Source organism: Caretta caretta, chromosome 2 (genome assembly GCF_965140235.1).
Source record: "Caretta caretta isolate rCarCar2 chromosome 2, rCarCar1.hap1, whole genome shotgun sequence".
NCBI lineage: Eukaryota > Metazoa > Chordata > Testudines > Cheloniidae > Caretta > Caretta caretta.
This window is the reverse complement of record NC_134207.1, coordinates 50,696,556-50,705,106: the sequence shown is the minus strand read 5'-3', so window position 1 is coordinate 50,705,106 and position 8,551 is coordinate 50,696,556. Positions and strand designations below refer to the sequence as shown.

Below are 8,551 nucleotides of genomic sequence, written 5' to 3'. Positions count from 1 at the left end.
GGTCATCTGTTAACTCTGCTTTTGACTATAGACCCTTTTGTGCCAAATCATCTTTCACTACCCCTAACTAATTTACAACCCTTCAGCAGCCCTTGCTGAAGCAGCACCAAACTTGAAAGATTACTGGCAGCTTCCCATAATGCTGCCCTTACTTCAAACCTCTCAAGCAGACTGAAGTGCCTCTTTTCCCTGGGAGGCATTCAGCCCCCATGGGCAGGGACCTTCTTCCACTACCCATATACCAAGGAGGGTGGGCTCCTCAGCCACCCCCCATCCCTCTGGGTCCCCTAACACTTCCTCCATTTCCTTTTTAATCTCATCCCAGGTTGACCCCTGTACCTGGTATGGGCCCTGGTTCTCCCTTATCCATTTATCCAAAAAATCCTTTACCCTGGCTTGCCAGAACCCGCAACTACCATCATGAGAGTTCGCGATACCCCCTCCAAGCAGCTGCGCGGACTGTTGGGGAGGGGGACTTACAGGCTGCCACTCACCTATCCAATGCAATGCATCCGAGTCACGGCACCAAGATGTTAGGGGGCTTATTCCTTCACCCACTTACTTCCCTGGTCCTTCTCGCATGAACAGAGAGCAACAATACCCAAAGTCCAAAGGTGCAAACAATTCGATATTTATTAGGGTGAACTTCCAGCAAGCATGATTCCAGTTTCCTTCCTTAGTATCCTCCTTCCCAGCTCTGACACCACAGAGCCTTACACCTGTGTCCCTGTTCCCATTCCTACCCTTAGCCAAACATGATTCCAACTTCCTTACTCCCATTCCCTGTTCCCATTTCCCCCTTTAGCAAAACATGATTCCAATTTTCTTACCCCCATTCCCTGTTCCCATCTCCCTCACCCACATGCCCATGCCCATGCCCACCCCTAACAGCCTTTTATATATTAAAACATATCAGGTTGCCTAATGGATAAATAAGAAGCTTTAAATAATTGTGATGTCTTTTGAGAATGCAGTATTTTGAAATTTCATGGAGATACCTTTCTCGGGTTTATTTATTACTATTTCATCACCTTCACACAAGCTACACAAAACTCAGATAATTGGACCTGAGGCTAAAATACCCCAGACTATACATTTTCCTGGGAGAATCTCATCTCTGTCCCCGAATGGCATTATGTCACTCATCTGAGTTCAATCTTGTGTATTTTGTAGGTCCCTAACTTTCTATCAGGTCAGTGGGGTATTCAACATCATTATTAATACATTTTAGGAGTTCTGTTAAGATTACCAGATATTATACGCACATATAGAAGAGAAGATATCCTACAAATAATTCAGCAACATACAGTACACCGTAAATCAATTAAACATATAGGTGCAAACATCAAAGATGCAACTGAAGATTTAAACAGCCGAAAAGCTTTGTGAAACTTTTTTTTTAAGAAAAGACTTAAAACATGAAAAGCACTTGGAAGGGCAGAAGAGGTAAGCAGTGCCATAAGCACTGGCCTCATACAAATAGTTGTGGAGCTCACACTAAGTGGGAAAAAATGAACTCCCCTTTATTCCCATTTCCTTTCTTCCTTCTCTTTTATTGCACACTATCCCCTTTTCACTGGGCTTCCCATCTCTCTTTCCTTTCCCTCTGCTGAAACAAGGAGCTTGTCCATTACTCACCCTCTGCCTACAGATGATGTTCCTGACAGTGGAGTCTTGAGGTGAACTCCTGGCCCTACTGAAGTCAGTGGAAATTTTACCATTGACTTCAACAGGATTTCACCCCTTCAACCACAGACCCTTCTGTCTGACCTTCTCCTGGTGTTGACTCCCACAATACATATCATCTATGACTAGTTAAGTCAAACTCCAGGGATGAGCTCCTGCAGTGCACACGTCTTCTGGCTGGCTGGCTATTTCTCGTAGTTGAATTCACTCCATTCCTCATGTTGCTCTGAAACCTGACATCCTAGCTTCGCCTAAAGTTTTCACTGGAAAAAGAGGAATGTATAATATCAATGAGGGGGAAAGGGTACAGATGAAACAGGAGGCAGACTTAGCTGGCTCAACAGGTCAGCCTTTCAGAGGAAATGGATCCATGTATATTTTAAAATTTTTGGCAGGTTTTTTTTTGGGGGGGGGGTTGTTTGTTACTTTGGGGGGTGGGGGTAGAGAGGAAGCCTGTAGTTATCCTCTGATCCTTCTATAATATGTTATTAAAATTTGGTATCAATTTAAAATTTCTGTTATCAAAGAATGTAAATGGTATTATTGTTGTAGACAGGGTGTTTTCCAAGATAAGATTTGTTTATATATGTATAAGATCAAACTCCTTTATGTGTACATCCTGGGGCATAAGGAGGTGATACATGCACATATGTTTTCCAAAGGGCAGGGCTGGACATGTTTATACCATAGTATTATTGCTTGCAAATGGAAGGTGTGTCTTTATGGACACATCTATTTTCAGAACAGAGCACAGTGCATTCAGGTTTTTTTTGATGACTGTGATTTAAGAGTAGTTTGGCAGGTGTGAGCCAGAGGCACAGGGAAAGAAAGTTTCCAGTCACTGCTGCACTGCCTTCTGCATCAGTCAGCCACTCCTACTCAAAAAACACACCAGCTGAGACTTCATTTGTGATTGTCTGGGGAAACTACAAGCTTTGTGACTAGATCCGCGCCACTGCTAAGGTTTCTTTATGCTTCCACTATGGCAAAAGAATCACATTAAGCCTATATTTAAAACACTTTGTCTTAATTTGCACCAGTTTGGCCTCAACTAGACTCAGAATTAGGTGAGTGGGAAAGGTGTCAAACTTTGCCTCTTCTTCCCTTAACTGGGTTGAGCAGGATACTGGAGCAGTTGAAGACTGAGTCCTTGCTGGTTGGGTCATGGTGTCACACAGCATTGTGGCAGAAAAATAGGGTGAAATATGGGTCTGGGAGGAGGTGGCAAGGAACAAGAAGTAATATCTATTTGGCCTGATGTGGATCCGAGAAATGAGGCAGGCTTGAGAACTGGGGCAAAAGAAGGGAGGACCACTGAGCACACTACTGGAGTCATCCTTTGTCTGGAATATTTTTGAACTGACTAATGCTGGGTGTGCAGCAGTCGTTAGCATAAGTTAGTGGTTCATTTGTATATGTTACTGTCACATTTGGAGCATAGCCATCCTTCCCTGTGTGTATGGCTAAGTAGCTCATATTTCTTGAAAATTTTATAAGACCAAAATATGTGCATGCCCAGATCTTGGTTTCATTTGTGTTGGGCCTAATTTTCATAGGCTTAAGCATACCACAGGCCAGGTAAAGAGCCATCATTCTGGCCAGCAGCACACAGAAGTGTGTGCCTCCAGGCATTTTCACATGTACATGTTGTTAGATCACTGAAACTTTATCCTAGCAGGTTGTCTGTTTTGACTTTTGGAATTTAGTTGGCAAAAGCATACCTGAGCTATTAGCAACAAGGGATCTTTTTTGAAAGTTATCTGTCACCATAGAGATAAAAATGCACTAAAAGTGGAACTAAAAGGTAAGCATTTTACAGAGGGGTCTGTTTTTTAACTTTTTTAAATAGCTTATTCCCTGGAGTTTCCTAATGTACCTATGTAATGGCTTTGAATCATGATAGACACTTTTTTCTCTTGTTTATTGTCAATTTAAAAGAAATGTTAAGAAGAGTTAGCAAGAGGTAGCTCTTTTGTTGTTGTTGGGTTATTTACAAAAGGTGAGGAAAGGGTTGCTTCTAGGTACACAGACAAGAGATCCTTGTTCCTGAGCCTGACAGAAAAGGGCTGTCTTTGTTTTTCTGATTAGCTGGAATCGTTATCTGTGCATGCTACAAATTTTCAGCTGCTGTGAGATCGTTACTAATGTTGATATTTTATGGCATCTAACCTGCTGACTTCAACTCTCCTTGTCGGAAAGCTAAGGAATAGTGAAACACTCTATTTATGGGAAGGATAATGTGCAACTATGCCATTCATCTGATCAGCAGGTATTGTATCTGATAAATAATTATTGTTAATATTTATAGCACTTTAGTGACATATATTGTACATTTTATTAGCGTTACAATGTTTAAACTAACGAGGAAAAAGTCTAAAATAATTCAGATAGAATAATACAAAGCAAGACTGCTGACTATCAACATAACCAATATGTCTTTGTTAGTGTCTCACAGAGCTGTAGTCTGTAAAATATATATCTATTTACCTAGAGGGAGGAGGTGCTTCGAAGGGGAAAGCCTGAAATGTATCTTCACAGTTCAGAATGGATTCTAGCAATAAGGGCCATTGCTGGGCTAGGGCCTAGGGTAGTGTAATGCGCATAACTCTATTGCCTTCAGATGACATATACCAGCTGAGGATCTGGCCCTTAGACTGCAATCCTCAGAGTGACTTAACTGTGAAAGAATTTCTCCTTGCTTCCCTGTGTGACAAGCAAACAGACACAATTTAAAGGTGGCTTGTCTGAAGTCTAAACATGGAAGACTACCTAGAAAAGAAATCTTATGGGGAAGAAAATCTCCAAAATGATGGAACAATTTGAAGGGTCATTGCCTACCTCATAAAAATGTCTGACTGTATCTGGAGCAATGACCCCCTTGCTTATCTGGGAAGATAGTTCAGCTCGAAAAACAGACATAGAGATTGGAATCTAGTACATAGGTTTCCCAAAAATATTCATATTTGGCTTGATTCCCCAAGACAAGAAGGGTGTCCATATACAATTATATAATAGAACAATATCAATTCCAAGTAGTCAATATCAGGGCTTGGTCCAGCATCCGGTGAAAATCAGTAGGGATCTTTCCATTCGTTGCAATGGGCGTTGTAGCAGGCTCCTAACACAGAAGGACTGTGCCCAGCTCTACCAGAGCCTGTATTTGGGTGCTCCCTTCCACTAGCAGAGCAGAAAAAACAAAGAACAAATGAAACTGATCTTTGAAGGAAAGGCAGCCTATAAATGCCAGTCATTTTAATTATTTTCCACTGAATTATTGAATCCATTGGTTTAGCTACGGACAGAGTTCTTAAAATCAAAAGACTGAATCTTGTTTAATAAAAATTTAAGAAAAACATTGGTTGCTCAGAATTGTCATGCTGTATAATTTATCTTATTTATATATACTGCTTTCTATAGCGTGCTTACATGTATAACACAGTAAAAAATATATGTAGAGATTACAAACATATTTTTGCTAGAGAAAGAAAAGATACCAGCTTCAACACATTGAATCCAAAAGAGAAAACTAAAATAAAACCACACCACACTAAGGCTATACTAGACTTTAAATATATACATTATATGTACATTTTTCATAATTTATTGTATGTCATTGCCCTACTTTATTCCGTATAACAGTCTAATCAAAACAACGCAGGTTCTCACTGATGACAAGTAACTAATCACTATCAATCCTGCTTGCATTGTCTGAGGGCTTTTTTATTTTATTTTATTTTATTTTTTGGTTTCTTTGTAACTCTTTCTTGTCCTTAGCACAAATCCAGAGGAAATACTTGCTATATGTAGGTCACATTCTAAAAAGAACAAGGAAATGTTATTAATATTTCATTGAGACACACTAATTTTCTGGGTGGAAGATGGTTTAAGGTAGTATTAGATCACAATCCATGCTGATGCTGTCCTGTTGCTTTCCAATTAATTTCTTTCAGAGCTTTTTGAAAAAGAGGCAGACTGTGAGGCTATGTGCGTGTGTGCATTCACACACCACACACGCTCACAGAAACATAATATGGACCAGCTCCTCAACTGGAGTAAACTGAGAGGTAAGGCCACGTAGCTGCATGTTTGCATGTTTGCAGCCTTGCTATCAGAATGGGAGGTGGGATAAGAAATGAATGTATTGAATTGTGAGAATAGAAAGAATGTTTGGATTAACGACTTTGCTCTTGAGCGCCTCTGACACCTTTGACATGTAAATTTTATTGCTGTTATGACTAATGGCCCCTCTGAAGCCTGGCCACTAATCCTTTGGAACCATTTCAGACATTTTGGGTGACTATAAATGAATGGAATGCTCTAAACCTATTGCAACAGTGTGTGTGTGTGTCTGTGTGTGCACTTGAGATCTAATAGAAAAGTAGTTTTAGGTGAAAGTACTTTTGTTTGTGCCAATAATTTATCAGACAGAGGAGCTGTGCCCCCCATTGATTTTATTCCTGATGCCGCCTGGAGAGAAATAGGTAAGTTAGCACTGGTTTGGGTTCTGAATACCCTGGGTAACACCAACAGCAACATCAAGCCTGCAAACTGCAAGGAAAGTTGTGCCCTCACCCTAAGGTATCTACTGGGGGTAAGGGTTAGTCAGGAGCAGAAATAGTGGATGGAGATATCGGTAGAAAGAAAAGAATCTCCCCAGGGCTCAGGGCTGACACATGCAAGAAAATCTGTTATATGCTCCCTCCCACTCCATTGCTCCTCCCTCAAAGACCAGGATCCACTGCCTAGCAGGTCACCTCCTTCTACTCCCCATCTTAGTAAGAGCTGGGATGCTTCTCCCCCATTATTAGGTGGGGAGGGCATAGATCTGTGTAATACAAATACATGCTTACTGGTATTTCCTATTGGAACAAGGGTCCACATACTCCTTTAGGTGTGATTGTTTATATTCAGAATAGTCAGTTTCCATTTCTACTGGTTCTAAAATAATAGGTGAAATCCTTGCTCCATTGAGTGTTGCCATTGACATCAACTGAGCCAGGATTTCACCCAATAACAATAACAAACGTACTCCCATCAGCCCTGGTGTGCATTTATATGCTGTGGAGACATCTTGCTTTTTTTTCCCCACAGTAGGCCTAATCCTGTATATAGTCTGATGACTGAATATGAAAACCCTGGATAGGTAGAAATACTTACCTCCTCCTGTGAGATGGGGAGTGCTGTGAGCAACCATTGATTTTGGTACCTGACAGAGTTGGGAGAAAATGCAGCCTACATATGAATACTAATTTATAGCTACAGATGTGTTTTCTGCCACCACTTGATAAGTGTTATAAAGTCTGAAGTCAAACATTATCACATTTTAAAGTGTAGAAAGCCCTATCTAGATATTAGTTTTCTTTTGTGTATGAAGTATTTCATAAAAGAGTAATGGCATTTGTATTTCAAATCACATTGAAATTGTATATAATCCAATATTTTTACTTTGGAGTAGACCGTATTTTAATACTAGCCTGGACAATTTCCATAAATCTAAGCACATTTTTATTAAGCTCAAAACTACTGTATACTGAACACATTTTTAGAGATGAAGTACAGAAATCCTTATGTCAAAGGTGTGCATCTTTTCTAATATTTTAATATAAGCTCAAACTGTAGCATGGAAATATTAATTTTCAGATTCATCCCGACCCATGCACATTAGACATTTTACTAAGCTTAACAAAGCTGAATACATAAAATCATTATAAGAAATCATCCATGCTCACAATAATGAAAATAAACCAATATTAGTATGCTTCTTGAACAAATTGTATAGATATCCATTTTATTTTTCCAATGTATAAAAATGCACTTCTCTGTAGGTGTAAGTACAGAGGGATATAAAATCTACATGTATATGTTAATCAACTGATACAATGTTAAGAAATAATAAACAACTCCCAATCACAAACCACCCACTGAAAACAGCCCAAAGGAAAAGTATGCATAAATTGATAGGCCTTACATGTTCTGAAGTTCAACAAACCGGGAGCTGAGAGCCCTCCCCTAAGAATGCCCTGCCTCACTCTTAGGGGAATGAATCCAGGGACCATCACCTCAAGCATCCTGGCTCCTTTCAACTGACAAGCTAACCATACAGAGGTAGAACCTGATGCTGTCCCACTTAAGGTAATGGGCGTTTCACCACAGATTTCGCTGGGGAGCTGGATGAGGCCCGTGGTCTCTAAAATATAAAGGACCCAAATTATAAAAGGCTTTACTGATCAAAGTCAGCATCTTGAATTCTCCTTCACCTGACCTGAGCTCTTTCCCCTCTTCCCACCCTATGTAGAGTACAGGTCAGGAGGGCTGAGTATCTCCACAAGGACTGAGTTATGGCTGGAATGGAGCAGAGGGCAGCAGTAATATGAGGAGGGATAAATTTGCTTTGTCCCACCCCTCCCCAGTTTCTGGTGGGTTCTAGTAGTCAGAAGCTCTTGTTTTATTTCTCCACCTGTAGAGATACCCATCACAATCCATTTCCGGTTGCACCCTCCTGGTTGAAAAGTACTGTTATAGAGGATTCAAACAAGACGACTGACCTATATAATTAAGCCATATTGTTCCTAGCTCATTTTTTAATAACACATTTTATGACCTCTTAACACTTGCTGGAATTTCCTTATTCTCGTCTGAACTATAACTTGAGCTGAGGTTGGCAGGCCAAAAGTGAGCAGTTACAGTACATCCTAACCATGATGTTACAGAAGGGCAGAGGTTGCATAGCTCAGAGAGGAGCACAAGATAAAGCCTTCACATTTTAACTACCTCTTTTAAAGCACACTGCAGTATTAACAGCACTCTACTAATGTAATCTGACTTGGAGAATGACCAAAATTATTATTTTTCCTTTTACTTAATT

At 40.2% G+C, this 8,551-nt stretch overlaps 1 long non-coding RNA gene across 1 annotated transcript in view; it reads left to right on the top strand.

Annotated features, from left to right (window-relative positions):
- The first annotated feature begins 3,780 nt into the window (after nucleotides 1-3,780).
- The window catches only part of LOC142070984 (uncharacterized), a 132,871-nt gene continuing 128,100 nt past the window's right edge, over nucleotides 3,781-8,551 (top strand). Inside the window, exons 1-2 of the long non-coding RNA XR_012666939.1 lie at nucleotides 3,781-3,955; nucleotides 5,637-5,750. This is a non-coding gene — a long non-coding RNA (uncharacterized LOC142070984). The remainder of the gene's footprint in view (nucleotides 3,956-5,636; nucleotides 5,751-8,551) is intronic.